The 23,001-nt window shown below is 45.2% G+C and overlaps 1 protein-coding gene across 6 annotated transcripts in view; it reads left to right on the plus strand.

The window, feature by feature from the left end:
- Atxn1 (ataxin 1) overlaps nt 1-23,001 on the plus strand; it is a 421,514-nt gene that overhangs the window by 205,600 nt on the left and 192,913 nt on the right. The window contains exon 5 of one of the 6 annotated variants that reach the window (XM_023712041.1): nt 21,292-21,388. The exons of the other annotated variants lie outside the window; for them this stretch is intronic. The gene's annotated coding sequence lies outside the window, so the exon portion shown is untranslated. The remainder of the gene's footprint in view (nt 1-21,291; nt 21,389-23,001) is intronic. 6 annotated transcript variants of the gene reach the window in all.

Below are 23,001 nucleotides of genomic sequence, written 5' to 3' on the forward strand. Positions count from 1 at the left end.
TCTCTCTCTCTTTCTCTCTTTCTCTCTTTCTCTGTCTGTCTGTCTGTCTGTCTCTGTCTATGTCTCTATGTCTGTCTCTGTTTCTGTGTCTGTCTCTGTCTGTCTGTCTCTGTCTGTCTCCCTCTCTGTCTCTGTGTGTGTGTCTCTCTGTCTCTCTGTCTCTGTCTCTGTCTCTGTCTCTCTCTCTGTCTGTCTGTCTGTCTCTCTCTGTCTATGTCTCTATGTCTGTCTCTGTTTCTGTGTCTCTGTCTGTCTCTCTCTCTCTCTCTCTCTCTCTCTCTCTCTCTCTCTCTCTCTCTCTCTGTGTGTGTCTCTGTCTGTCTCTGTTTCTCTCTCTCTGCTTCCTGGCCACCAGGAAGTAATGAGGTTTGCCATCCAATTGTGGGCTGAAACCATGAACCAGTTACTTCAGTTGGTTTCCTCAGGTACTTTGTTGCAGCAACAGAAAGCTGAATCACACAGAAACATATGTTCCCATCTTGGCCCACAGAGTAATTTGAGGATGAACTAGCTGTTCATTCCTTCATTCCAGGCACAGGTATTGAGCAGTTCTCTGTGGAAGACTGTTGGAAAAGAAATTCTTCACTAAGTGTACAGAATGCTTATGCCAAGCAGATGATAAATCATTGTGAAGATATAAAATACAAAACATCATAAATATAACAGGTTGGGCTGGGGAGATAGCTCAGCAGTATCAATGCCTGCAAGGCAAGTGCAAGGTCCTGAGTTTGATCCCCATACCAAAGCCAAAAACAAATATAACAGGTTGTCACTGCTATTAACTGGACAGTTTAGTATGACCTCAGAACCCAGCTCTTGGGCTTGAAAGCCATATTCAACCACTCATCTGTGTACCTTCAGGTCCTTTACTTAACTTCCTGTACCTCAGTGTTCCCCCCTGTACAATGAGCAGAAAAATAGACCCTCTCTCACTGGGATGTTGGGAAAGCTAAATCTGGTCATTATATATAAAGTAATAGAGTAGTGACTGCCACATGTGCTACTGCTTTACTGAAAAGCATTATTTTCCCAGTGGGTGTCTTGTAAAATCAATGCTATGGGACAGATTCCCAAACAGGAGTGTGTTTCCTGGTCCTCAGCATAGCTGTCCCATGCGATTGTACTTCCGTTTGAGTCCCCAGAATGTACTAGACCATTTCAGGAAGAGAGCTGAGCAGCACTGTTCGGCTGCTTGGATGCTGTGTCCTCCTCTAGTCTTCCCCCCCTTTTCAAGGTTGGATTGTCACTCCTCATGGGCTGAACAAAGGCTTTGCTTGGCAGGAAGGAGCCTCCCATCTTCGGTGTGTCATCTGCCTTTAAGGGTGTAATTTGCTTCTGATGTGTGCAGGGAGCTCCCGGGAGAAGGCCTGTTGAGGAGGAGCAGAAGCCTCCTGTATCGATCGATCGCTGATGTAACTGTGCTGTGGTGAGCGAATGAGGTAATGCTCATCCGGTTACTCCAGGCGGCGACCTTGAGGCCTAGAGGATGACAAGTCACAGAGGTGCGCCCTGGTCGCACAGTGTCTTTGTTAAAGGTAAACCATGGGAGGGTGATGGATGACTTTAAAGAAATGCCAGCAGAGAAACCACATGCTCCTGGGCAAGAGGCAGTCTGCGTGTCCAGCCCTGGGAGCGGGCTCCCAGGTCTTACTGAGCCCATTTTCTGCAGTTCTTGGATCTGTGCTCCTCTCTTATCTTTTCTCATTAGATTCTATTTCTCCTTTAAACTGCCATGACCGTGTGTGATATTGTCAATGTGAAGTTCAGAGGAAAACACCAAGGCCTCGGAGCTAGTGGGCTGGTTTTTCTTCCTTCCTTTTTGGTAAATTCAACAGTGAGGTGGGACAGAGCCAAAGATGAAAAGATTTTTTAATAGGAGAGGAGAGAGGAAGGAAATAGGCTGGTAAAATCTGCATGTGAAAACCCATGATGAAAAAGAGAAGTGAAAGATGTAGTGAGCTAGCTGTACATTCAAGTGAATCAACCTATTAGCTTTGTGAATAAGAGTTTCTAAACTCCCTGCCAACATCCTGGGTTCCTGGCCAGGCCTTCTGTACTCAGGAAGACATGAAAGTCTTCAGGGACCAGCCTTTCGGTGGGTGGCAGGGGAGGGTAGTGTGAGAAAGGTCTTGACCAGCAGGAGAGGGGCGTGGTTATTTTGGAACCACTGGGTAGCCATCAGCTGTTTTGATACTGGTCAGTAGAGTGCTTCTGTAGTCCTTCAGGTGTGCCGATACTCTCCCGAGTGCATTTTGGTGTATTAACCCACTATTATTAACCCAGTATTAGCCCAGGAATATCATTATACCCTGTAATACTTGAGAACAGTGAGTGAGTTCCAGTGATTTGTCCAAGGTCATTGGCTCCGAAGTGGGTGCCCTTGCTGTTCTAGCATTTCCAGGTTGAAGGTTGTGGGGCAGCTAGATCTGAAGGGCAGAGAGAATTCCTGCCTCCAGTGGGCAGGCCAAAGGAGTTCACTCCACAGGCTTTCACCAAATCGATGGCTAGTTGTGCTACCAACCCGAGCATCTCAGGCTGGACCCGCATACAATGTGATGCCTACCCACGCCTCCTTCCTGAGGTGTCAGACTTGCTTTCGTCTTTCCTAAAAGCCAAAGGCTATTGTTTAGCTTGTGTCACGGTTGCATGCTGATTAGAAGATTATACCCCATGCACCAGTGTTCACGCCCCGAAGCAGCAGAGTCGCTCCCATCCCTGACAGGGCCAGTCTCCGAGCTCCCACTCCTCATGTGGCGGGTCACCAATCACACACGCTTTATCCTGTGGCCGTGCAGCAGGCATTGATTCTGTGGATAAAGTGGCCACCACGCAACACTTGAGGCAGCTTTAACACCTGCTGGTGCTAATGACTTTGTCAAGCAACTCAACCCAGGGAAGGTGCACACTTACAGTGGCCTGGGGGAGACTCTAACTTTTCTAAAAGGTAATAACCATCTGATAGTTGACTTATAAGATGCATATATTTCTTAACTCATCTCATTAGCACCTGTCTTGAGAAAAATCCTCATACTAAAAACAGAAAGGCTCTGAAAGAGCTAAGGCCAAGTAAGAATTGAAGGTGGACTAAATAACCAAGTTCATGAAAATCATACAAGCAATAGATGTATTATAAATGTGCTATTTAACATACTCATGTGGTAGATATTTGTTGACTACAGCAATACCGAGTGTTCTATGGAGTTGTTCTATGGAATGTTTATTGTGTGCTTTTGATCATGACAAGTACCAGTCTTGAATTCTATCCAAGCCACAAAAATGATTGGAGGGTCCGTGTGGAATACGAAGCTCCACGGAGCCTGGGGCTCACATCCTCAATGGCTTTGTGCTAATTAATAAACACTCGCTCATGTCTGTTACTTAATAGCCTAATTGCACACATTGGCAGTAGTGCTTCATTCACTGTCAGGGTGGGGGAGCTTTTGTAAAAAGGCATTACAAGAATAAATCAGGAGCCTAGTATTTTATTAAAAGAAATGAAAAAATACTGTATACATATGGATTTGACTCAAATAATTCTTGAGAAGCCATTGTAACTTATTGATGAGAGATATGTTTTCCTTAGCATTCTATTAGGGAAAATTTCAGACATGCAAAGAACTCGGAGTTGTACAGCGCGCACCTGTAGACTCCCTGCCTATGTTATCTAATATTTTGCTATACTTTCGTTGTTTCCCATGCAGGCATTTGTCCAGCGCTCAGACCATAGTGCTTTAGTTCATCACAGAGTCAGTCAATAGATATCATTAATTCATTTAGTGTCAGTGCCTTTAATCTGGAAATTTGAAATGCTTCAAAAATCTGGAACTGTCTGAGCACCAGCTACACATCCCAAGGGGAAAATGTCCCACCCGACCTCATGTGGCAGGCCACAGTCAAAACATAGGCCCACTAAAAAGTCTATAAAGTGACTTCAGGTTATGTGTATATGAAACTTAAAAGAATTTTGTGTTTAACCTTGGGTCTTATCCCCAAGGTATCTCATTATATACATGTGAATATTTTAGAATTTAAAAAAATCTGAAATAGCAAACAGTTATGATCGTAAAGACTTTGGATGAAAGTCACTCTACCTTCTATTTGTCTTTAGTTCTTGTTGTTAGGTAAGAATTATGTGCAGTGACCCTGTACATGTATTTGAGTGTCCCCTAAGATGATACATTGTTGTATACCCTTTTGTCTCTTCTTGGTCAGTCCCTGTCCTTACCCCTACCTGAAGAGGCCGTTGTGATGAAAGGTTTCTTAGAACACCCAGGGAATTAAAATGACTAAGCCAGGAGAGGAGAAAGGAAAACATCAGTTGTTACTGATTGGTTTGAGAAGTGGAACTTTGGGGCTACTTGTGACTTCTGCAACCAGGTGTCTTGGGTTGAAATTCTGGTTGTGTTACTGCCAGCCTGCTGTGCAAACCTTGGGCAACTCCCTTAGCTACTCCGGGCTTCCACTGGAGGTGACAATAGCTGCTCACTGTGTGGGGTTGCTGTGAAGATAATGGAGGCAAATCTGCTAAAGTTCTTAGAATGACCCAACGCACATTTCAACTTGCAATTCACCAATTACTAATGCTAGTACCTTGGGCAACAGACTTGTATTTTCTTCTCCTTGTTTATAGAATGGGACTAAAACTCATTTAATAGAATTAGGAATATTAAGCAAAATATCACATATAAATCACAGAGTACCAGGTGAAATTGTTTTACTCTTACTAAAGTTCATACTTTGCCCAGATTTTATTAGCTTTTAGCTTCATATCGTTTATTGTGTTGCAAGATCTCACTCCAGGTGCCATATTATATGTAGCTGTCTCCCTTTCTACCCTTTTTCTTCCTCTCCTGCGACTCCTCTTCCTCCTCCTCCTCCCCGTTCCTGCTCCTTCTGCTACTTCTCCATTTTTTGAGAAGGCTCACTATGTAGCCCATCGGGGCCCTGAACTCACAGTGATCCTCCTGCCTCAGCCTCTCACGTGCTAAGATGACAGGCATGGGCCACCATTCCTGGCTGGTTGTCGCTTCCTCTTAGGCTCTTCTAGAAGGTGAACTTTCTCTTGCTTGTTCTTAGTGACCTTGCCAATCTTAAGGAAAATGGATCACTTGTTCTGTGGAGTGTCCTACAATTGGGGCATCTCTGGTGTTTCTCTCATGCTCAGAGCAACACAGATTGAAGGACATTCCACAGAATGACTGCTCTCAACCCCTAAGGTGAGTGAGGAGCCATTGTCACCACAGCAAGAATCCACGCTGCCAATGTGACTGTCACGTGGTTGTGAGCTGCTCCCTGGATAGAGGAGGTATTTGTCAGCCTTATGAGTTGTATCTTTGCTCTTTTTACCACATCCTCCATGGATGCGGCAAATCAGGGCTTCTCTCTTCCCTCTGGCTGGTGCTAAACGTTTCCCTGCGTATCACGAGTGTGCCAGTTAGTTTTCCAGTGCTATAACAACATACTTGAGACAACCTACCCCTATAAGGCAAAGGTTTTGGCTCTTAGTTTTAAAAGTTCCAGTCCACAGTGGCTTGGCCCTGTGGCTTGGGGCCTATGGTGTGGCAGTGCATCATGACAGGAGTGTATGACATAACAAAACCACTTACTTCATGGCCAGGAAGCAAAGTAGGGTGGGGCAGGCCCCATTGTCCCTTCAAGGACACCCCTAAGGACCTAAGCACCTCCCACTAAGTCCTGCCTCTTAAAGGTACCACTGTGTCCCAATTGTGTTGCCATGACAACCAAACCACTAGCACATGGGGCCTCGGCAGGGGCATTTAAGATTCAAACCATAGCAACTGGATTTATATATATATAACCTAGCACATACTGTTTCCTGAATATCTACTCACTTCCAGAAGTCTTCTGCATAGACTCTTTTGCCTGTATGTGTGTGCTTTGAATTATATGACAAAAATCCATGCAAAAAGTAGTTACAATTGAGATTTATGTCCCTGGATGACAGCTCTCCCTTATTCTGCATTCGTAAAACCTCTGATATCCAGAATGCTTCAATTAACTGGAATGTTATGGCTCCTCGGATAGCCATTCTTGATAAGCAAGCTGAGAATTAGTGATCCTGATTTGTGAGATGATTACTCAGCATTCTACCTTGTTTTGGCACCCTGGGAAAAACCTGCTGTCAGCAGGGGGTAGCCTCAGGGGTGTGTGTTTGCCACCATAGGACTTTCTTCCTCCCCTGTGCTTGGGCTGGTTAGGTAGCTGCTTGTTTTTCCTGAGAATATAGGGAGAAGAGAAAGCATTTTCCTGTGGCAGAGAAAGCAGGAGTCAGCATCCTCTCTGTAGTAGGTGATGCAGCCCTGTGTAGGCTTGATGTTCCCGAGGGTGACACCTGAGTAATCCCTGGAATAGCGCTAGGCTGACAGGGCCAGGTTCCACGAGGTCACCTCTAGGGCATTTGGAATATGATATTGAGTGTCACCAAGCTCAGGGAAGCTTGCATTTCAGATGAATCAAGTAAAAGCAACTACACACATGCATGACCCAGGGGAACAGAGTTAGGCAGAGAAAGAAACTTTTCTCCCTTGAACCAGAGGCTGAGTTTTCACTCCAACCCTGACAAACAGATTTGCTTTCCTGTAACAGGGAATTCTCTAAACTTTCTGCACCCCCTCAACTGTAGTACATTTTCTAGAACTTTATTTCTATCATTGACTTTACTCAATACAAAGTGAAATTGACCAAAAAAGGAGGGATACAAAGGAAGGACCATTTTGTATCTGCATATACAGAATAGTTAGGATAGATGTACAGCTACTTTTGCTTAATTCAATGAGAAGAAAGATTTGTACTAAATAATAGTGTTTGGACAGGATAGCCTCTGTCTGCATCTTGTACTATGGATAACCACTAAGAAGATAACAATGTACTATGTATTAATTATTGAAACTGTCCTATTAATCAGTTTTGAAACTGACTCATTGCTATTTGTTTCTCAATAAAATAAAATAAAAACAAAGTCAAATTGATGAAATTGACCTGAAGTTGTAAGACTCAGAAAAGAGCATTGTAGGGGTCAGGGAGATAGCTCGGTGGTCTAAGAGACTGCCAGGTTCAATCCCTAGTACCACATACCATGCCAGCCTCACATCATGCTGACCAAAACTGGGTGTGCTGGTGCACACCTGTAATCCCAGCACTGGGCAGGCTGAGACAGGAGGATTACTATGAGTCTGAGCTGTGTAGTGAGACCCTGTACTAAAGATAGACAGAGAGAGGGAGGGAAGGAATGAGGGAGGGAGGGAGGGAGGGGAGAGAGAGAGAGAGAGAGAGAGAGAGAGAGAGAGAGAGAGAGAGAAATTGTAGGTACTGACCAGATCATGAATCTTAATATGCAGAACTCACTGTAGGAGCCTGCATTCTTTTTTACTTCAAATGATCCCTAGATGTGGGAACTCTCAAATGGTAGCTGATTTCTGAGAACACCAAAAGCAAGCCACAGTTTTCCAGCTGCCTCCCATAAGCCAGCTCTCAGCCATGACCAACTTGAGCCTTTTTGGATGTCTTGGTCCGAGCAGATCACCTGAATTCTACCAGGTTGGGAAAAGTGAAGCCAGGACACCTTCTTCCTTCCTCTTGTGGTCAGATGTAGATGAGATGAAATTTGTTCTTCTGCAGCGTGCAGTGATACATACCTGCAGGACCGGCTTCTTGGGGAGCTGAGGCGTGAGGATACAAGTTGAAGGCTACACTGGGCAACTTAATGAAAACCTGTCTTAAAAAGAGGTGGGGAGGGGCTGGAGCTGGAGCTCTTTGGCAGAGCACCCTTGGGTCCCATCGCCAGTACCACATATGCACACAGTTACTGTTTTTACCACTCATAAGTGTCCAGTTCAGGGGCCATAAGTCACTGATAATGGTAGCAAAACCCACAGCTCTTCACCTTCAAAAAATGAAACTTAGGCCATTGATCAGCAACCCTATTGTCCCCTTCCCCTGGCCTGGCAACCACTATTCCACTTTCTATTCTATGAAGTTGCTTACCCTTTAGTTCCACACAGAAGTGCAATTACATTTGTCTTTTTGTGATTGTTTTATTTCACTTAGCCTACTGTCCTCAAGGTTCATTCATGTTGTGCCATATGCCTGAATTTCCTTCTTCTTTAGAGCCGTGTAATATTCCATTGGGCGTATACACCACATTTACAAATTTTTTATGACTATCATGGGATTTTGCATAGTAGCTCTCCACTTTGCATTTCTATAAGCAGTGCACTCAAGTTCCAAATTTTTCACGTATTTGTCAGTGATACCTGTTTTTTTGTTTGTTTGTTTGTTTTGTTTTTTTTTTTTTTTTTTTTTTTTTTTTACCTGTTATTTTCTGGGCTTTTTTTTTTCTTTGTGGTTGGTTAGTTGTTTTCATAAAAGCCAACCTAACAAAAGTGAAATGCTAGTCCATGGTAGTTTCGATTTGCAAGTTTCCGATGATTCGTGATGCTAATTGTCTTTTTACACATTTGGTGGTTGTTTGTATTATTGCTTGTATTACATTCTTGGGAGAAATGTAAATTCACATTCATCAGATCTATTGTCTTTCATTTGTTTTGTTCTTGGTAGAACTGGAGATTGAACTCAGGGCCTCTGCACTGAGCTATATCCCCAGCCCCCTTTTATTTTGTTTTTAAAAATTCGAGACAAGGTCTTGCTAAGTTGCCCAGGCTGGACTCAGTCTTGCGATTCTCCTCCCTTAGCTTCTGAATGTGTTGCAATTACAGGCATGGGATTCTCAGCCCATTTTTAAAACTGGGTCATATGCTTGTTATTGTCGCAATGGATCTTCCTTTTGCCTAGGTAGTACTGCTTCAGATGGCTTCTGGACATGTACCTGGGGGTCCCTGGGGTGGCCCGTTCCCTTTGTGCATGGGTAATGGAGAGAGAGGCATACTGTGACTTCCCTGGAAACCTGTCTGGCTGCCTGAGGTTTGCCCTCGGCTGTGTATGGCAGAGGACATTCGCTGCAGCGGCTGTAGGACCAGGCCCTCGCCCACTTCACCAGCAAATGGGTGAAGCACAGGTCCATCGTAATTTTCTAGTAGAATGATTCTCTAGACCAGGGTTGATGAACTCTAGATAGTGGGCCAAATTCTGCCCCAGCCTTTAAAATTTTTTTTTTCTTTTTTCAATTTTATGAAAAAATAAAACATTTTCTAACAAAATAATAAGAATGATAATAGTCTACCATCTATCATTATCTTCAACGTAGTTTCTCAGAGCTCCAGACATCAACAAAAAGAATTCTATTTTACAAAGAAGAAACAGATATTGGCACAAGACTTACCTCTTTTTTATTAATCTTTCTGTTTAATTTTGTTGTTGATATAGGGTCTTACTACGCAGTTTGGTTCTGGGTCAGAATAGGATGCAGAACCAGGGATTGAACCCGGATACTTGCACTTGCCAGATAGGCTCTTAAACCACGAAGCTATCTCCCCAGTCCCAAAACTTTCCTTTCAAGAAATGAGGAGAAGCAAGTAGTATGCATGAGACAAGTTAGCATATATATTAAAATATTTTTGAAACAAGCCAAATAGATAATTTGGGGAACCGTATGAACCTCTCCCCCACTTCCTATTTATCTATCTTCCATTTCCTTCCTCACTTGCATACAGATACTTTTAGTTTCTGGAAACCATATAATATTTCAGCTTGGGTATCTGACTTATTTCTCTTAACAATTATGCTTCATCTTCCATCTAACTGCCCACAAGTGCCTAAGGCTGACCTGTATGGCAGAGTAGTGCTCCACTGCATATAAATGCCACCTAAAATAAGACTCAATCAAAAGTTGAGGTACTTATTTTTTTCAATAAAGTTTTATTGAAATGCTACCATGCCCATCTGTATTGTTGTTGTCTGCAGCCGCTCTGGCAACACGGCAGCAGCTTGAGTAGCTGACACAGATTATATAATGCGCAAAGCCCAGAACATTTGCTGTCTGGCTCTGTATAGAAAAGGTTCCCCAGCCCCTGGCTCTGCTAGACATTTAGGAGATACCGTTTGAAAAACTATGCTTATAATAGGGTGATGTTGACTGCTGAGCACTCTATCACGTTGAAAGCTGTAAGGCTCATAGAGTTTTAAATGACAGTGTTTCAAGTATCTACTGAACTCCAACTTGGTATCCAGAGCTGTTCCTTAGATCTTGTCATTTGACTGGGGCGAGTGCTTCACCATCCTGGCATCACTCATATGCCACCAGATGTCACGGAACCCTTTCTAACACAGGCGACACTTCTGCAAGTCATGGATTTTAACTCCTGCCTTTCCTCTCAAGTCTCCCACGGAGAGCAAAGTGACAACAGCACTCACCTTTCTCCTCCCCCTTCTGTGTTCAAGGACACACCTCAGTGACGTCCAGGTGTGATGGCACGTTTCTGTAATCCCAGCACTGCAGGAGGCTGAAGCGGGAGGGGCTCAAGTTCCAGCCCAACCTAGACAGTACGGTGACTTAGCGAGGCCCTATCTCAAAATAAAAATTACAAAGAGGACTGGGCATATAGCTCAGTGTAGAGGGCTTGAGTTCAGTCCCCAATACAAGAAAAGACAGGGCCAGGGAGATAGCTCGGTAGAATAAGTGCCTGCCTGGCAAGCACAAGATTCTGAGTTCAATCCCTGGTACCACAAAAAAAAAAAAAAAAAAAAAAAAAGGCTTGGTTGTAATTGTTCTGGCCGTTAGGTGCAATGAGAAGAGCTGTTGTGCAGGAGCGGTCCCTGCATTGCAGAGCACAGACAGCCTCCTTCTTTTCACCCTAAAATTACACCCTGCTTCTCTCCACTCACTCAGAGTCAAAGGTGCAGCTTGGAACGTTGAGGTGCTGTTGTTTCACTGACTTTTTCTTTATTGCTTTCTGTTTCACCTCTTGAGTGTTAATACAGTGAACCTGCCTGGCTTCTGAGATTGCTAAGGTGCATGGACGCTGCGTAGGTAGAGCTTACGTGCTCTATCCGCCAATGGAAGAGTGTGGAATGTTGACTTTTTCAAATTGGATACAATAGCCTTTAAGAGGACTGAACTTCCTACACACACACTCACCACATGCACATGCGTGCATGCACATGCACACACACAAACTCTCACACACACAAACTCACACACACACACACACACACTCATACACACAAAGGCAGACACCTAGGAAATCATAAAGTCAAATCAACATCTATCTGTGGCTGATCTTCTCTAAAATGGTGAGCTTTCATTTTTTATTTTTTTTATGGATTTCCTACAGGGTCTATAGGATCTACAGGGTCTCACTTCATAGATCGTACTCATAGTGGTTCTCCTGTTTTCAGCCGCCCAAGCACTGGGATTACAGGTGCGCACTACCACGCCCAGTCTCAGTCACCCTCTCTGGTCACTGCGTCAGCCTAAGCAGGTGCTTTAGTCTGCTGAGCTATCAGGCCGGCCCTGAGCTTGTCATTTTGTACAGCCCAACTAGAGTGCTAACAGTGAGCAACCCCAGAAGAGGGCACTGGCTTCTGCAGATGTAATAAGGTTTACCAGAAGGCAGAGTGGAGGTCCTGACTCTTTCCGTAGGATCCTCGTGCCTCAGCTGGACGTGTTGGTGAAGCATGAACATTTGTGCCCCTTTCTCTTTGTCCTTTGAGAAATAGAATTAACTCAAATAAAGTTGAGCTTGGTCTTGTTCCTGCAGTATAAATAATCCATATTTCCTCCTAGAACTCACTCTACAACCTGTAGTGATTATAATTGCTTTCCTTGAAAGTCGCTCCCTAAGTACTATTTGTCTTCTTTCAAGCTTTAGTATTTAAGAATCCCTTGAAAATTATTTTCTTTGATAACAATGACAGTGGTAATCACTGGCTTTTAAATTTTATTTTACTTTGAGACAAGGCCTTCCTGTGTAGTCCAGACTGACTTCAAACTCACTGTTTAGACTAAGCTGGTCCTAAAATTGTGGCAGTCCTCCTGTCTCAGCTTCCCAGATGCTGGAAATACCAACATGTACCACCATGTTGAACAGTAGACTTCTGTTTATATGTTTGCCTTCCCAAGAACTGATCTCTCTAGCATTTCATGGTATATGTTTAGAACAACATCTTTTTCATTTTAGACCATTTTTGGAAATTGGATATTGCCCTGTGAAATGCCAGTGGTTTTCCTGAGTTGAGGCCATCCATGAAATATATGTGCATGTGTTTGTGCCTACGACCCCTACGAGAATACATTCATTCCTGCATACTTTGAGCATCTAGTACAGATGGCAGGCACTGCGCTGAAGAATGTAGAGCTCAGTGTTATAAAATTTCAGCTCTCAGAGCTTGGTCAATTCAGTGGGGGAGATGAGAAGGCACAATCTATTATGAAAATAACTGAACTTGAATTGAATGTGCCCAATGCCCCTGGGCTGGAGAGATAGCTCAGCAGTCTAAGTGCCTGCTTAGACAAGCTCAGGGAGCTGGGTTCAGTCCCCAGCACCACATGCCATAATGGCTGGGTGCAGTGAGCCAGCCACCGAGTCCCGGTGTGGTGGCACTTGCCTATAATCCCAGCACTGGGGAGGTTGAAAACAGGAGGATCACTATGAGTCCAAATACATACATTAAAGGACCCGGGGAGATAGCTCAGTAGAATAAGCCCTTGCCTGGCAAGCGCAGAGTCCCGAGTTCAATCCCAAGTACTGCATAAATAAATAAATAAATAAATAAACCCAAAAAGACCCCTTTATTTTAAGGGGCCTGGCCCTAGCTCAGGCCTTTAAGTGGCTGCTTCCACAAAGCTGTCAGCCTCAGGTTGCTGGAGTTCGAACCTCACAACTCTCCCGCTGGCCAAAAGTGCCCTGAAGGCATTCGAGGAACAAAAAACAAACAAACAAAAAAAATCCTTATTCCAAATACATACATTTAAAAAAAGGAAGAAAAGAAAAGGAAAATGTCCCTCTTGGACAGGGGTACATCTTGCAATTCTAAGTCCAAGGAATGGGTAAACTTACCTAAAAGTAAATTTAAATGGAGGTGAACTGAAAAGAAAATTTACCAGCAAAGAAACACATAACTAATGTTGCCTTGCTCTGAGTTAGTAAGTGAAAGATTGAACAAAACAGAATGCATCCACTGCATCACCCAAGGCCCCCAGCAAGGCCATTGCTCTTCGCCCATTATTATTCTCATACACACTGGGTGTTTGGGTTATTAGCACTGCGTTTAGGTCAGATGAGAATATCTGCAATCTGCCATGCCTTGATAACTAAAGTAAAATGCTGATGGAGATCATTTAAGAGCGTTCTCCGCTTTGATTGCATGCTTGTGGCTCATAATCAGAATGCTGCAAAGTAATTGTTAGACTGACTCGCCACGGCTACATTTTGTGTCGCTGCGACTGTCAGCACTTTGTGTCTGTTGTGCTGCCTGAAGAGCTCTTACCCAGCACCCACTGGGCGCCTAATGCCCGGCTCTCTGCTGAATGTCATGGGTAGTTTTTGTTCTAGCATCTTTGCATGCTCCCCCCCCCCCCCCCCAACAAAATTACCTGGAAAACAAATATCTGCCTGTCTAGTGAAATCAAGTGCCTGTGCGTGAGTGTGTGTGAGTGCGTGTGTTGTTGTGTGTGCCTGAGTGCTTACGCATCACGACTTGAATATAAAACCCGTGTGCATGTTGCTAAGAGCTCAGCTCTTCCTTTGGCCATGAAACTGACAAAAAGGTCTTTGTCACTTGCTGTTTGTGTGACTTTTGGTTACTTTCCTTGAGCCCTGTTCTCCTCATGTGTACAATGGGGCTAATGGAACCTATTCTACAGAGATTTTTTTTGGGGGGGGTCCAGATTATAGATAAAAGATAGAGATGTGTCAACAGAAACGAGGTACTCAGTAAGTGGTAGTAGCTAATGTTAAGATAGCTGATGCTTACGAAGGTTGGTACAATATAATGGTGTGTCTCTCACCTTTTTGACACTATCCCCGATACTTAGGATAATTAAATTACATGAAAATGTCTCTCTTGGCTGATGGTCTCCAAGGGTGCAGCCCAGCTCCGTTGCCCTGGCTGCTTTTAGGCCTGTGGCGAGGCAGCGCCTCGGGGCGGGGCTGCAGGCAGAGCAGAGCTGCTCACCTGACAGCGAGACAGTGAGGAAGGGGTTGGGGTCCCACACTTCTCTTGGAAGCCACACCCCAGTGACCCACAAACCTCTCCGTAGGCCCAGCCTCTTAAAGACTCTGCACCTCCCAAGTGTACCACTCTGGGAACCACATCTCCAGCACACTGACCTTTAGGAAACATTTAAGAGCCAAACTGTAGCAAGTGGCAAGACCAAATTTCTAAGTCAGCAGTCAATAAATACACGTTGACCGTGGAAGAGATGGTGTCAGCATAGTTTTCTAGGCTAGGTCATGTTTGCCAGAGACACATAGTTGGATGAGGATGTGAGACTCCAAACTGTAACTTTCTATGGCTAATGCTGTTATGAAGAATGTTGCCAACCATCATGCTTATACTTTATGGGCTGTCAGAGACCTTTTGGAAGCAAATTCAGGAATAATATATAACTTAGCTTTGATTGTGACTGCCAGCTTTGGGGACAAACACCTGAAATACTAATATTTTGGAAGCTGAGGTAGCAGGATCACAGATCCCAGCCCAGTCTGGGCAACTTAGTAACTTACATACCAAATGCTGGCTCAAGATAAAAATCAGCTTTTGTTTGTTTGTTTGGTTGGTTGGTTGGTTGTTTTTTTTTTTGGTCTTTTTTGAACTTTAGTGCATGGTCTATAGGGTCTACAGGGTCTCACTACACATATTGGACTTATAGTAATTCTCCTGTTTTAAGCTTCCCAAACGCTGGGATTATAGGCACATGCCACCATGCCCAGTCTCAGTTGCCATCTCAGCATGTCCCAGGGGTGGGGCCAGCACAGCAGGCCAGGGATTGAACCTCTGACCCCCCGCATCTGTCTAAGCAGGCATTTTAATTTAAAATTTTTTTTTTTTTCAGAACTGGGGATTGAACTCAGGCCTACTGAGCTATCTCCCCAGCCCCGCTGAGCTATCTGGCCAGCCCACAAAAACCAATTTAAAAAGAGCTGGGGACGTAGTTCAGAGTGAAGGTCCCGGCTTTGATCCCCTGGCTTTCACCTTTGGTCTCTCCAGGATTTTAATACCACAAAAGTGGGGAACATCATATTGACCTACCACACAGCCTGACCAATTGCTGCTTGCTTCTGGGAAAGCAGTCACCATAAGAATTGAGCAACATAAAACCCCACCACTGTAAGAAGTTCACTGTTAGGCTGTAGGCCTCTCTCCAGCTCCTGAAGTGTACCATCCCAAAGAGATTTGTTCCAGGGAGCCCCACTCATCGTCCATGACACGGTGAACCTCTGGTGTGAGCTGTCCACAAGAGGCTGTGACTCTGTCCAGTATGAAAACTGAAGCTCTATGTTCTTCTCTCCTAGTGTTAATTTTTGCTCACATGGTTAAACAGACTAGGAGAACTCTTTTCTAAAAGCACGAGGTTGTTGCTCCCCTAAGCATCGCATAGGCGGGGCCAGTGATGAAATACTGAGGGAACGCCGGTGGACGGGTCTTGTAGAGGGACCTTCACTTGGAATTTCCAGTGGCTTCCACCTTTGGTCTCTCCAGGATTTCATAGCCCACGTCTGGCTCGCTGGTCGCCTGCTGCCTCCGTGAGTCCTGCCTTTCCCTGCCAGACCGCCGCCTCCTTCCTGTGCACAGGAACAGCATTGGGAGTGCTCAGAAAAGCCAGTGGCTTGCCAACGGGAAGAGGCACTCTCTCCACACCCTCTGACACTGTGGGGACACTCCTGCTCCTAGCTGCCCTCAGAAGGGGTCCTGTGTTGAAATGTGCTCACTATTAGAGTGGTGGCACAGTTTTCTTTATTGAAGGCAAGGGACCCATTACATGACTCGCACAAAGCATACAGCGTGTTTTATCAAACCTACCATTCACTCTGAGGAGGAAATTAGGCTGGCGATACTGACACTGCTCACGCATTCCAACTTTCGATGCCTTCTAAATATGCTGAGTCCTGACTTGCTCCTTCCTTCCTTCCTTCCTTCCTTCCTTCCTTCCTTCCTTCCTTCCTTCCACTGGAGATTGAACCCAGAGCCTTCATACTGAACTATATCCCCAGCCCTTGTTTGTATTTTTCTTTTGATACAGGGTCTCATTAAGTAACTAGATCACCCAGGCTGGGATTCACATTGGGATCCTCTTGCCTCAGCCTCCCAAGCCTTACTGGATTTTGAATTTCAATCCTGTGATTTAATGTCTAGGGCCACTGAAGGCTCCATGACATTCCGTTTCCCTGTATCATTCAGTAACTCTACCATAATGAAGCTGGCAGTAGGGATATGTGTTTAACTTCAAATTTAGGATTTCATTCTTGAAATAGGCATCCTTGTCTACTGTTATATGTCTAGTTGTTAAAGTTTTGTCCCTTTCTGTAGATGGGATGCCCACTGAATATTACAGTTTGTCATTTTATTCTCTATGGTATAGGTAATATTTTGTATTCTTCTAAGCTACACCCACTCAAACAAAAACAGTTTTTTGCTGTTAAGAGTTATTGTATTTATGCAATCTGCCTTTCTTGGTCGGAAGGAAAATGTAGCAGAGAAAGAACCACATACTACCGCAGTGTGTTGTCACTTCTCATAAATATGAATACTTCCGTAGATTCTGTAATTTCACCAAATAAATGTTTATTGGTTTATTTTTCCTAAGCAAAACTCTTGCAGCCCTTAAAAATTATGATGTAGTTAGATTTACTGGTGTTAAGGTTTTTAACATATCAGGTAAGAAAATTATCAGGCAGCAAAATATTATGAATATTCTTACAGTACATTATAAATAAATTACATATGGATGTGTGAAATTAGAAGTAAGTGTATAATAATCTGTGAATATCCTTGGGCATGGGACAGAGTCTGGAGCCGAATATATGGATATGTTTATAGTGATTATTAGTGGAATTTTGCTGATTTCTGTTATTTAGGATATTCCTCCGTCTAGATTATCTAATTACAAACACTCTTATTTTGTTCTTAAGAGATGAGAAGACTACAGTACAAGTACTTACATTCAGATGAATTATAAAATTATCAGTCTCTCTATTGTTACAGGTATGCAAATGTGTTGTGCCAAACGGTAATAAAGGATTTTCTTTTCTTAATAAAGTCTCCTCTACAAGCCAGGCACTGCAGTAAGAACGTGAAATGATATACGGAACAGGTATTATTACTGCCATTATGCAAATGAGGAAGGAGCTCAGCGCGCTTCAGTCACTGGAATCCTACAGCCGGGCGGTGACAGCTGAGACACAGACCCGGTCTGACTCTGAACTCACTTTTGTGGTCTCTATCAGTCTTTCTGTAGACGCCTTGTCTGTCATTAGGGTGAAAAGGCTCGTGCGTGTGAGTGGGTTATAAAGTGAAGCTTTCGAAAGATGATCGCAGGGCGGCTGTGGGTTGGGAGCATCTTTCACTGCTCCCTTGTTTTCAGGCTGCTTTTCTTTTCTTTTTTTTAAATTAACTTAATTTTTAATGATGTTTTAGTAAACTAATTTTTTGTTAGGTACAGAGTCTCACTACAAGGCTGCTTTTCAACCAGACTCGAACCTTCTGTCTGACCTCATTGCCCTCAGCGTGGCCTCGGCAGGCCAGGCCAGTCTGGTAGGACTGTGGCCGTCACCTGCCTGTGTGTGCACCTCTAAGGACTCCGAGGCATCCCTGCAGATTTGGAGAAGCTGAGTCTGAGAATCTGCTTCCGGCTCGAGGGAGGTCTTAGGGAGCTGACTCCACACTGGTCCCCACAGCCACATGCCTACTTCCTCTCAAGAAGGAGGCAAGGAAGCAGCAGAACTCTTCCAACTGGTAGAAACACCCTAGAGGCTCAGGAAATCCGAGCAGCAGAACTCGGCAGTGGAGCAGCCTTGCCTCACAGCCCCCTAGACTTCCAAAGGCTTCGTGAAAACAGTTTCTGGAAGTTTTGAAAAAAACGGAATCTTGACCTGAGTTCCTTCTTCGGTTCATGAAACAGTCTCTCGTTGCCATTGCCTTCTCTGCCTCGGTCTCTCAGCCCTCTTCTGTCTGACACTCATATCATCTTGGTTCGGTCCATGCTTGGCGTGGGTTTTCAGTGTCCCGGACACCGCACGGCCTCTCCCAGGATCACCAGTAGAGTCTCTGCCAAGTCCACGTTCCCATGTGAGCAGAATTAGGGAAAGAACAAAGTGTAGTGTGCGGTGCCCTCTGGGCGCTTGTGGACATCCGCGTCAGCCCTGCGGCAGGCATGCAGGACAGGACGCTCTAAGAGACCTGCCCAAAGAGTTATTGCCTAAGCACACGTTCTGCAGTCCTTGTCATAAGGGTCACACTGCCCATCACAAACCAGTCACGGATGTGATTGTTTTCTGCATATTGGTCGTTTAAAGTTCTGTTTTTAAACTTCTGTTTTCATTCAGTGTGTCTCTGTGCAATCTCTAGGCTTTATACCTGCCCTGATTTAGCAAATGGGCTTCATTTCTTTTTCTTACATCTATTTTTCCTCTCCTAGTTTCCCAAAGAAATTAGACCAGCATCTTATGAGTGGAAAGAGGAAACTGCTGTAGGCACAGAGCGAGTGGTGCTTTCAATCCCACATCTCCTTTTGCCCGCGCCCCGATTTTGTCCGGTGCTATAAGGCACCAAGGAAGAGCACCGGGAAACATTGCTGCTGTTAATTTTCCTGCTGCTCAACCCAGGATTCTTTACCACTCTTTGATCCTTTTCACATAAGGGGTTGCCTCCCGGGTGTTCCTGCCACTTCTTTTTCATACTCCCATGTTTTCATCTTTTGGGTGATTACTGTCACCTTGTCCAGCTTGCAGAAAAGACAGGAGAGGAAGTTTCTCTCCTTCTGTGACTACTGCACAAGGAAACAGCCATGGGCAAAGGGAGGCCACCCACTTTGTTCATGTGGCCATGCTGTCCCATGGATACCGTGGCAGAATGTGCTAGGATATGCACCAAGGATGGGATCTTAGAGTCAGTCTGGCAAAGGCCCAATCTACAGGCCAGGCAGCTGAGGCCCAGAGCTCCACAAGTCATGTGTTTGTGCTGTCACAGGTGCAGTAGAACTGTGATCAGGAGAGGTCTTTGGCTCCCAGCTGCATGGTGATTTTTGAGTCCCCGGCTTCTTTCTGAGGACATAAATTTATATAGCTACTTTGACTCAATGTAATTCTAATAAATTAATGATAATGCTTCATTCCCCTAAGGCAAATGTCAGGAAAGAAGCTGATTAGCTATTTGACCTCCTAGTAATCAAACCTGGCTACCAAGAGGGGCTGGCAGAGGGAGAGCAGCCAGAACACTTCCACTAAGGACCTCGTGCAAGGGGCACATCATCTCCTGGGCTTTTCTGGACCTCTGCATCTGCAGTCTTGTTGTTTGCTGAGGCTTTGTGGCACATCTGGTTTACAACTAAAAGCCCCTATGTACCTGCAGGGCTGTGCCAGCCAGCTGCAGACTTGACCAGCCCTGCGGGGAGGAGACACCTGCATGGGTGTGGGGACCAGGGCCCCTGTGGCACACAGCTCATTGGCCCCGCGGTCTTTATGCCTTTGAGATGAACATTTTCTTCAGTAAGAAATGTGGTTTCTATGTGAGAGCAGTCAGGTGGTGAAGTTGAGACAGGTGGGAAGGCAGAGTTCTCCAGGGGAACTGGGAAAGGGAGGCCTGCCTGGGACACTTCCAAGAGTCCTGGGCTAGACCAGGCTATAGGTCCTATTCAGTTATGCTAGTGAGGTGGGGCTCAGTGCTTGCAAAGCATTTCATGTCACCTAAGGATTACTCGAGGTGCAGTATTAAGAGCCAGCATCCATGGTTTTAGCACATTTGTCAGCTCAACCACTTACTCTTAACCATTAGAAACTACTCTTCAGCATGACTAGTCAATACTATGAAACTTAATATGGCTCCTTAGCCACAGAGACAGTCCGTTTCCCACCAGGCAGAGACAGGAACTTAGAACATCACCTGAGTGTTGATCACATTACTCCTATCCCTGGGTTGGTCCCTGAAAAATGTGTGTTTCTTAGAAATGTATCAGCTCTTGTCGCTGTGACAGAATACCTGAGCTAATTAACATAAAAGGAGGGAAGATGTGTTGTGGCCCACATTTTGATAGGTTTAGTCCGTGGTTGATTGGCTCTGTTGCACTGGGGCCTCTGGTGAGGCAGCCCTTCAGCACAGGAAGAGCACAGTGGACCAAACTTCTCCTTTTGCAGTGATTAGGAAGCAAAAGCCAACAGGGAAGGGGCCCTCATCCCCTTCAGGAGCCCACCTCCAATGACCTGCCTTTCTACCTGGCCCCTCCTAAAGCTTCCACAGGACAGTAGGGTAGGGACCAAACTTTAGCACGTAGGTCTTTGTGGGATAGTGCAGGTTGAATCTTTGTGAAGTGTGGACTTGAGGGTTTCCATTTCCCCATCTTATCCGAGAGAAGACCAGGACATGTGTCCCTAGACTAAGTGTCCCATAGCATAAGACAGTACACTGAGGAAATCTGAACATTTCTGTAGACTGAAGTGATTAATAAGACTGAACAACAGTGAAGGGCCTTAGGAAAGAGGAGAAATGCAAAACTCCATACCTCCATTGTACTAATCTTTGGGCAAAGAATCAACTGGTAAAGAAGGGTCAAAGCAAAAGATGGGCAAAGGCCTGAAGGCAGGACCCCCCTAAGCTCACAAAAGCTGTGTTTCTTGCTGGGGTCTGGAGAAGTTTGATGTGGACACTCGGAAGGCATTAAATTATTACCTGAATTATCACAAGCCATTTGTTTTCTGCCAAATAGGACTGAACCCATGAGTTTTCCCCCAAAAAGCTGCTCAGAGGCTGGGCCCCAGGAAGTGCACCTTGAAGAGCAGGAGTCACCGGGGCCCACTTCGCCATGTGCAAAGGACTGGACCTGGCCCAGTGCTCCTCCTGTTTCTGAGCTCCAACAGCACTCACCCTGATGGCAGCCCTTTAAGTGGAATCTAGGCTTTTGCCTACCCCAGTTCTGTTTGCTGGAGGCTGAGCAGTGGCCGCGGCATGTATTGGTTCCATAGCAACATGTCTGCACGGCCTGAAAGCATAGCATGCCTGTGCAGCCTGCGCGTCCTGGGCAGGAGGAACACAGCCCTGGTACCTCTTGCTTTCCGGTTTGCCCCCTGCCTTTCCCTCCTGGGCCTGCAGAAGCATAGGGAGCACAGCTGTGGCGTCACTGCTAACTCTTCGAGCTGTTAATCCTTCTCTGTCCCCCTCCAGTTTAGGCCTTGCAGGGGAGTGGGCAGGGCCCGTGGTCCCATCCTGCAGTCTCTGAATGCAACAGCAGCATGGAGAACCTCCCTGTCTCAGCCCAAAGGTAGGGAGAGAGCTCACGCTTTGTTGGGGCTGCGCGAGGACACGCGGCGCTCGCTGCTTTCCCTCCTGGAGTTTCACTGCAGTGACAGTTTCTAACTGCAGCTCCTCCACTGATGTGTTCCTGCAGCTGTCACATGTCTTGATATTTGCCACATGTCACATCCTTTATGAGACCATGGCAGGGCACGCTTACTTCAGCCAGTGCTGTTTTCCTCCAAACTTCGGAAACATTTGAAAAAAATCTTTGCCACCCACTTGACACATGTCTTGTGTCTCCTCTTTCGAAATACGTGAGCCATTTTTTTAGGCAGAGATGTGGAGAAAGAGCCCTTGAACATTAGGAGCCATGCATCTCCTTTTGCATCTTTTATTTTAAAATTCTCTAATGCCTGTGAGGGTAACAATACCATCATACTTGTTAAGATAATGTCATATTTTTATTCCGTCTCCCAAGGAAATTATGATGTCAGTATGTGAGTATATTGGAAATATTTTCAAATTTTTTGAAAAAGTATAACTTCAAAAAAGTTGATTTTTTCCTAACAGGGTATCCCAGTGACTTTTCTCATTGCTGGGACAAAATACCCAGCTCTATTAAGTTAAAGGCAGCAACATTTACCTTCGCTCACAGTTTGTAGAGGTTTCAGTCCACAGTCAGCTGGTTCCAAGGCAAGGAGCCACAACAGAGGAGAAACAGTCCATGGCAGGGCAGGCAGGAAGCACCGCGCCTGCCTTCTAGTCTGTCCCTTTTATCCCTTCAAGCTAGAAGCTTCCAGGGTAGTGCCACCCACACCCACAGTGTGCCTTCTGTTATCCACGCCCAGAACTATGCTAACCCCATTTAGTTATCACATTCTCTTAATCCCAGTATTGCCCCTACTAGATCCACCCATCTCGGAAAAGCACCACCCATGAGCCCTGAAGCTCTGGGGAAACATCCACAGGCAAACCTAACACAGGGGTTAAAAAGTAGATGTGAAGGCCCAAGGTAAGCCCACACAGAGATTTCACTTTCTTTGTCATCCTCTCTGTGGCCCACACGTTATGCTGGCTCTGAGCTCACTGTTTTTCCCTCTCCACCTCCCAGCAGTCATTGTTATTCTATCTGCCTTATGGGCCAGACTTCTCTGTCTTGCAGAGATTTGAGGAGTTTTCATTAAGTTCACAGAAGGGATAAATCAGGATAGTGATTCCTTATTTAGTTTTGAGCTTGGGTAGAAGAAGTTTTTCTCCTATGAAAACTTTTACCTTAAAAGCATTTTCTTCCCTTGCTGAGATCTGAGCCAACTGAGAAACAAGACAGTGCTCATAGGGCAGGTGGGAGCACCCATGTGGTTGTGAGCACTAAGGAAGCCGTTGTGGCTGGGCGGTGGTCAGAAGGGCCACGCCATCTCCATTGTTCCCAGTTCCCCACATTAGGCCTGGTAAGTAGGAAAGTTGTGAGCGTGCAGAGAAAGAAAGAAGGAGAAGGAAGCTGGAATCTTTTTTTATTGCCTCTACCCAGTGCAGGTATCACCATGGAGGGGCAGGCATGGGCCAGGTTGGCTTTAGCTCCAGTGAGGTCATGGTTTGCACCCCTTTAGGAAGAGAGAGAGAGACAGACAGACAGACAGA

The sequence above is a fragment of the Octodon degus genome, unplaced genomic scaffold (assembly GCF_000260255.1).
Source record: "Octodon degus isolate 3935 unplaced genomic scaffold, OctDeg1.0 scaffold00023, whole genome shotgun sequence".
Lineage (NCBI taxonomy): Eukaryota > Metazoa > Chordata > Mammalia > Rodentia > Octodontidae > Octodon > Octodon degus.